The sequence below is a fragment of the Sinocyclocheilus anshuiensis genome, unplaced genomic scaffold (genome assembly GCF_001515605.1).
Source record: "Sinocyclocheilus anshuiensis isolate Anshui unplaced genomic scaffold, SAMN03320099.WGS_v1.1 scaffold1701, whole genome shotgun sequence".
NCBI classification, from domain to species: domain Eukaryota; kingdom Metazoa; phylum Chordata; class Actinopteri; order Cypriniformes; family Cyprinidae; genus Sinocyclocheilus; species Sinocyclocheilus anshuiensis.
Window position 1 is genome coordinate 76,808 of NW_015538007.1, and position 7,852 is coordinate 84,659.

General features: G+C 36.2%; 1 long non-coding RNA gene across 1 annotated transcript in view; it reads left to right on the forward strand.

The window, feature by feature from the left end:
* The first annotated feature begins 2,657 nt into the window (after positions 1-2,657).
* Positions 2,658-7,852, forward strand: part of LOC107677437 (uncharacterized) — a 12,187-nt gene continuing 6,992 nt past the window's right edge. Inside the window, exons 1-2 of the long non-coding RNA XR_001632840.1 lie at positions 2,658-2,876; positions 6,972-7,120. This is a non-coding gene — a long non-coding RNA (uncharacterized LOC107677437). The remainder of the gene's footprint in view (positions 2,877-6,971; positions 7,121-7,852) is intronic.

The window sequence follows — 7,852 nt, forward strand, 5'->3', positions numbered from 1 at the left end:
AATCAATAAAAAAGTAACTGTAGTCCGATTATGAGTATTTTAAAATGTAAATTAATCTAATTACAAGTACTTAATTTTTGGAATCTGATTACGTAATCCATGTAATCAGTTACTACCCAGCTCTAGCTGCTATGTATATTAGGCGTACATACTAATGTTAACCAAAACACAACACATTCTCAAATAATATAGACAATACATACACTATAAAAATGATTGTTATTTTAACAGTAAAAGACTGTAAAAATACTACAGTAAAAACCTGAAAACCTAAAATGTTGCAACCATATTTTTTACGGTGAAGTTCTATTTTACCGTAAATGTCACATATTTTTTTTTACAGTGTATTTATATAAATATTAGCACCATTTCAGTCTCCTAAACAACCAAAAATGTGATAAAAAATGTAGCAGGATGAATTCGTCGTAAAGACTCTGCTTGTCACAGGACATCAGATCCATTTCGAGATCAGATTAGATGGACTGCTTCTGTAGGCTATTTAGTAAGAGAACACGACCTGTTTGAAAAGGAAATGAGGTCCTCTTTTAAAGCATCAGCAAACAGCACGATGCTGTTGAGATTTCAGATGAAGTCATAAGCAATGCGACTTCATTGCTGGTTTCGACAACCTCAAGTGACCTCATAAATCACTGAACGTGGAGTGACCCCAGCCCATGCAGATTCCCGATCTCTTTCTCCTCCTCCTTAATGTGACAGACATATGAAACCCAGCCCACGAAGCACGCGTCTGCGTGTCCCCGGGGACCCGTGTAAGAGGCGCACGCATTCGCTGCCTGGCCTCTTCCTCGATTTCAAATGGAATCCTGTGCTTAATGCCAACGGTTGCCAAGGTGACAGGGATGCCACCATCTGTCACGCAGCCTATTCAGTGCAGCCCAGCAGCATCTCTCTTTAATGAAGGGGTGTATTTTTTAATTATACAGATGAAATACAGAATAAGCCTACTGTGCAATATATATATATATATATATATATACAGAGCTGGGTAGATTACTTACAAATTGTAATCCGTTACTGATTCCAAATTACATTACAACAATTGTAGTAAGTAACATAATCCATTACATTACACATTAGGTAAAATAATCAGAATACTTTTAGATTACTTTTGAAGTTTCTTATTAGTCACATGAATTTAAATAGGATAATCTTGTACCATATTGATATAAAAATACAAAGATTAAGAAAATATATCCCATTTATTGTTATTAACAACATGACATGCATTAAATATTACATTATGTCAAGGTTTCTCAGACTGGGTTTGTGAAGGAACTGCAGGGGGTTATGAGTTTAGTGAAAAGCTAATAATTAATTAAATAATAATAATAATAATAAAAAAATATTAAATTCAAATAAATATTTTTTAAAATCAATCAAAATAAAACACATACTAAAAAAAAAAAAAGAAATATTTGATTTGTTTACCTGCATGTCATGTGACCATAACCAACATCAGAGAGCCAAGAACATGAAAATGTGATACTTCATTATTAAAATTGTATTTTAATATCTCAGGGATACTTCAAGTAAATATATTTGGTGAAAGAGCATCAGGATAATTTATTTATTATTGTTGTTGTTTTCCACACGACTTTCTGAGTTTATAAGAATTAGGCTATTTTAGGCAGGAACATTTAAAAAACTTTAAATGAAATTACCTGATATTTTAGATTTCCTAAGCCTGAGAGGAGGACCGAGTTTCTGTATTATGCATCTCAAGAGGTATTTAATGAGGCAGAATATCACTGATCTACTCACATGACATAATTCCTCAGGAAATACAGAAACTTCAGACATGATGACAACAGTAACAGATACTGTTTAAGAGCTTTATTAATTCTTCATCTGTAAATAAAATGCCAGGAGGACTCCAGTCATTAGATAAAGCACATGGCTGATGGTGTGAAGAGCACTGTCGCCCTCTGTCTGCTGGGAGCCTGAGGCAGAGGGCTGTTGTTCCTTTTCTGTAGTTCTCATTTATTTATTATTTCAATGCTGAGGAACAAAATAATTTTCAGAAAGTTCAACTTAAAATGGTTACAAAACATACAAATTGACAAAACAATAAAACAAAACATGATATCAAAAAAATGACAACAAAGTAATTGCCGTTTCAACGAGGAAAACCCAGTGTTAAAATATAAAAACATGACACATTTTTTAATAATTATAAAACGTGTAGGGAAAAAAAATGCACACACTTCTATCCTCAAATATAACATTTTCATTAGTTAAATTCACATCAAATGTTAAAAAAAATGATGATGTATCTACAGCTTTAGCTGAATGATTAGATCAGTCCATATACTAATGCCTGCTACAGTAAAGTCTCCAGCTTCTCGTTTGAGTGTATTGAGTTCAGTTTCTGTCTCCTCTTTTAATGCTGGTCCTGAATTTAATGCATCTTTGAATCGATCAGTCAGTGCACTAAAGGTGACCGGCTCATCTGATGTCGGCACCCATAGACTCTCCAAGACGATATACTCCAAGCAGGACTTGGTGCCTTTTGGGATCTAATTACCTTTTTTTCCCGGTCAGTTTTTTTTCTTTCTTTCTTCTTTTTTTGTTCTCTCTCTACTACGGGTCTAGTTTCATATTGTTGTGCAGCTCCGTAGCTCCCAGTCGCGCAGATAAAGACGCGTCGCGTCGCGTCGCTCAGGGAGGCGGTGAGATTGCGCGATGAGTCTCGCAGGAGCGCACTTTGAACTGAGACCCGCAATGACAGTCGTGTCTTTGAGGCTCAGTGTCACGGTGAACAACAGTCTGAGCACCCTGTGCTGACAAAAGCATGAATTCATTGGAAACGACCGTCTGCTGTTGAAGAACCGACTGCAGGCACAGCATTCTGCAGGGTAAGTGTATAGGCTACTTTTGGGAATGACAAACGTTTTCCATAGATAGATAGATCTTAATGAAATAAGATAGGTATAAGATAAATATTCTTAATAAAATAAAACGTAATAACTTTGTTCCTTCAAGTTGGCAAAATACCTACTTATTTTTTTTTTGCAGAAATAGTTTTGGGGAAATGCATTTTATATTTTAGATGCATCTGTACAATGCAGTCTGTTTTTGTGGTTTCTGTAATAAAATAAAACGTAATAACTTTGTTCCTTCAAGTTGGCAAAATACCTACTTATTTTTTTTTGCAGAAATAGTTTTGGGGAAATGCATTTTATATTTTAGATGCATCTGTACAATGCAGTCTGTTTTTGTGGTTTCTCTTTGTGTCAGAAATAGCGCATGAAAGCACCAGCAGCTCTGAAATATTACTACAGCCATAAAATGTCAAGCATGCCCACTTGAAAACAGAACATAAAAGCTTTTCTCCTCAGACTGCCGAAGGTATCTGAGTTTTTCTCGCATATGAGCTGCCTCAGTAAAATGGGTTATTGTGCATTTAAAACGAACAGTTAAAGTGTGTAATAGCCCGTGAACATAATTAAAGCCAGGGTGATACATGAAAAATGAAGTAACTGGATTGTGCATGCAACTAGACCAAATCTTTGCTTAACTGGGGAAGAAAATATACTTTGAACTGAACTTGCATGCAAAAGGCCAAACTTCTGGTTGTGTTTAGATAATGTGGACACAATACATTGTGTGCCCTGAGCTTGTTGAACATGACACAGCATTGAGGATCAAATAACTGCAACAGAATTAGATATGTGAGCTGAAGTATTAACAGTTATCATTTCTGCATTAGTCAACATTTATGGTTTATGGATGGAAAATGCACACAGCATATGGAGAACACCTACTGCCTTTCACTCTGTTGCTACTGTTTGCTAGAAAAATATTGACTGTGAAAGAATATTACGTTGTTTAATATAATCGTCCCAGCTAAAGGTTTGAGTGTGTCACACTGTACACTGACCTTTGGTTTCAGCCATATGTGCTCAATATGTGTGTTCATATGTGTGGTGTTGAATGCACTGTAAATGTCCTCTCTGTCTGTGAACTCTGCGGGTTTGTGTTTGCTGAGCATCAGTTTCCAGGTGGTGACCATGCCGTTTGTGTAGATGCCATGGTGTCAGGAAATGTTGAGTAGTCAGAGATTTGACTGAACCTATGTCTGGTTTTAAACATTTTTTTTTTCAATTTTTTTTTCTTTTAAGAGTCACTTGGAAGAAAATCTGAGTGGTTCCTGTCTGGAAAACCAGAAGTCTCATTATCAGTATTGTTCTGAGTGGTTACTTGATGATCTGTGGCAAATAGAAAAGAGATCATGATAAAAAAATAGGAAACATATTTTAAAAATGCAGCCAAGTTCTTAGTATTCTTTGCATGTTTGTTAGATATGATAATTACAAAAAATATATATATAATCCATCTATTATTCAAACTGCTTATCCTCTGCAACTAATATTTTTAATTTATGATTTCTTTATAATATTTTTCAAGGTAAAACCATTTTTTACAAGTAAATATTTTTTCATAATTAGGCCTAATTGTTCATTCTTAAATATTATGTTTTAAGGAGACATTTTACTAACCATGCATTATCATAAAAATACGAAAAATATTATTCAAATATTTGATTCAAGATATATACATTTTTATAAAATTATTAGATTTTTTTTTTCTAAGATTATGCCAAACTGCAAACAAGAATTTAATTATTTTAATGATGATTTTTTTTGTTATGATAAAATGGTTCTATCACCCACATTTTTATGTTTAAATAAATAAATAAAATAAAAAAATAAATACATAAATAAATAAATGGAATTTTTAAGTCAGAAATTAGAATATTGTTCCTCACAGAAAATATGTAATCAGGTGAATGCATTGCATGTATGAAGTGCATTTTTAATGTATTGTGACTAATTTAACAGATCTATATGAAATAACGAGTGCCATGTCATTGACCCTTGTCCGATGTGGTTGCTAAAGGAGGTTCAAAAAAGGTACCTTATTTACCCCCTAAAGGTTGCATATTAATACCTTAAAGGTACATGTAAGTTCTAGGGCTAGAGTGTTCTGTAGGTTTTGTTTGGGGATTCTGGGAGCTTTCTTGGTGGTTGCCAACTCTTAAGTCCCTGTGCTATTCAGGTCTGTTTCTTGGCTCCCTCTTTCAATGTAACTGTACTGAATCTATCTCATCTGTTTTATTGTCTGCCAGATCTGATTGCTTAGAAATATAATAAAGATGCAGGCAACACTAATAAGGTCATTCTCACATTCTTTCGTATCAGCTTTCTCACTCAACACCCAATGCACACTGAATCTGTCTGGGAAATATTAAGAGCAGACAGACAGAACTGATATTTTTAGTGGACTGCTGTTCACCTTGCCTTTGTCCAAATGGGACAGTGTGTCCTCTTTTTTTTATTGTTTAGAGAGCCAGTAACACCTCTTTCATTTCTCTGGTTTCTTTTTTTCTCAACCTTTTCCAGAACAGGAGCTCTTTCAGAAAGAGAACGAAAGAGGAGGTTTGGCTTTATCTGACTGACGTTTGGCAGGTAAAGTGAACTCTGGCGTTCTATTTTGTGGAACAAGGAAAATCTACAGATTGACTTTCAGTTCGACTTCGCCTGCCAGCCATTCAGAGCCCACCCCAACAAAGTGACGACTGTTGGACCCGAGTCCTCATTTCCAGGTTGCTCAGTGGGATACAGGAGAGCAAAACTTAGGAAGAGGTCCCGTTCTGCATCACTGAAGATATATATACACTTCTCAGAACTCATAACTTCTCTCTAGTTCCTCGCATGAATTATGGGTAAAGGGAAATCCCTCGCAATGCTGGCTGGCATCACATATTATCACCACTTTTCTGCATTTGTAAAACACCAAACCACTGCATTTAATGCATTCTAACTATGGAACAAAACTTCAAGCAGCAATGATATAAAGTAACAAGATTTTCCGAGATATGTTATATATTCAGAAGAACCATATTAACCCGCCTGTTGTGTATGATTTGCTTGTACTGTGGACTAAGGATGGGGGTAAAACCAACATAATTTGATGAGGTGATGATCATGACACCTTTTTTCAAATTTTAGCCTTGGTGTCTGTGATTAAACGTTTTAGCAAACGTTTATTTTACAAATTAGTTGCAGCTTTTTCATGCACGTTGGCTGTGAAATTCTCTGTGTTAGGTTTTTGTGGAAACAGGGTCGAATTTGAGGTTTGCGGTCACTATTGCTGCAGTATTTGTGTGCAGTTTGGACACAATTCTTTTTAGTGTTCGACGGTCCCTATCAATTTACTTTCAGTTTTCACCCACTATTCTTCTTTGCAGATGATGTCCTGCCAAGTCCGGTCATAATTTTAAAGACTGTTGTTTTTAGTAAAACACCAAACAAGACAGATGACAATTCTACTAAATGCTTGGATTTTTTGAATGTGACAAAATTATATCTAATGCATTGCAACTAATTCTGATGTTTCATTGGGAGCATGTTCATTTGTGTAAAGAGCTTTTGGGTCAGAGAAGAATCACAGTGTGTGTCCTGTCTTTAAAAAAAAAAGCGAGTGAATATGATATCACAGGACAGAGAAGATAGAGTCAAAAGCTGGAGCTCCAAAAGCTGGAGTCCGGAGCTGGACTGTGATGAGAAGATCGGTATAGAGCAGGGCTGCCCAAACTCGGTCCTGGAGGGCCGGTGTCCTGCAGAGTTTAGCTCCAACCCCAATTAGACACACCTGAACCAGCTAATCAAGCTCTTACTAGGCATGCTAGGAACTTCCCGGCAGGTGTGTTGAGGCAAGTTGGAGCTAAACTCTGCAGGACACCAGCCCTCCAGGACCGAGTTTGGGCACCCCTGGTATAGAGGATAAGAGTCTACTGTGAAACAACAGAAAGGGCTTGAATGATCAGATGACGTTTGTGCTCTGGGGGAAAGTGAAATAATTCATTTGAGGGATTTGGTCAAAGCTGAATGATTGAGTTACTGTAATTTAGTTGTACTGATGTAGATGTTCCTCTCTGTTTTCTGAAGCATGTTCAGTCCTCTGAGTGGTAAGCAGCAGCCGGCTGGTCCGGGCCTCACAGATCTGCAGCAGTACAGTCAGTGGCTGGCCAGCAGACATGAGGCCAGTTTGCTGCCCATGAAGGAAGACCTTGCGCTCTGGCTCTCTAGCATGCTGGGTAAGTCAAGCTGTTCCTGCCTCAATGCCTTAGCAGTTCCTGTATCTTTCATATCAGTGATTCTCTATTAAATTGTTATAAGAAATTATATGTTCTGAGTTAAGATTGGAAAAAAAAAAACAAGACAACAGCAATGCAAATATGCACATCAACATTTAAAAGGAATAGGAAAATGCATCAAAAGTCTTTTGTTTCTGACGTCAACGATCGTCGATCAAATTAAACCATGTTTTTGCCAAATTCATCTGTCACTTAGTAATATGGCTAATGCTAATACTATATAGGTTGGTAATAATACTGTACTTCTGCTGAAATAATCTAGTGTGTGTTGTACTGTTTTATTGGTAGCAATTTCTTGTATGGTCATATTCCTCATGTACATACTATTAGCAATTACAATAACAGGGTAATAACTAGGCTTAAACCTAACCTTAACCCATATAGTTACCTTAAACTATCCAGTACTTTATTGTGAAAGTACACTATAAGTTCTAGTACTATAAAATAACCATTTTATTCGTTAAACTGAAATAGTGAAATTAAAAGAAAGCAAGATAAAAGAAAATTAAAAAATTATATTTAAACTGAACACTACATCCACAACAATGCTCGCCAGGTAACCTAAAGTCATTTACTTTATGGTAATATCTAAATTAACCCTCTATGGCAGGGCTGCCCAAACTCGGTCCTGGAGGGCCGGTGTCCTGCAGAGTTTAGCTCCAACCCCAATTA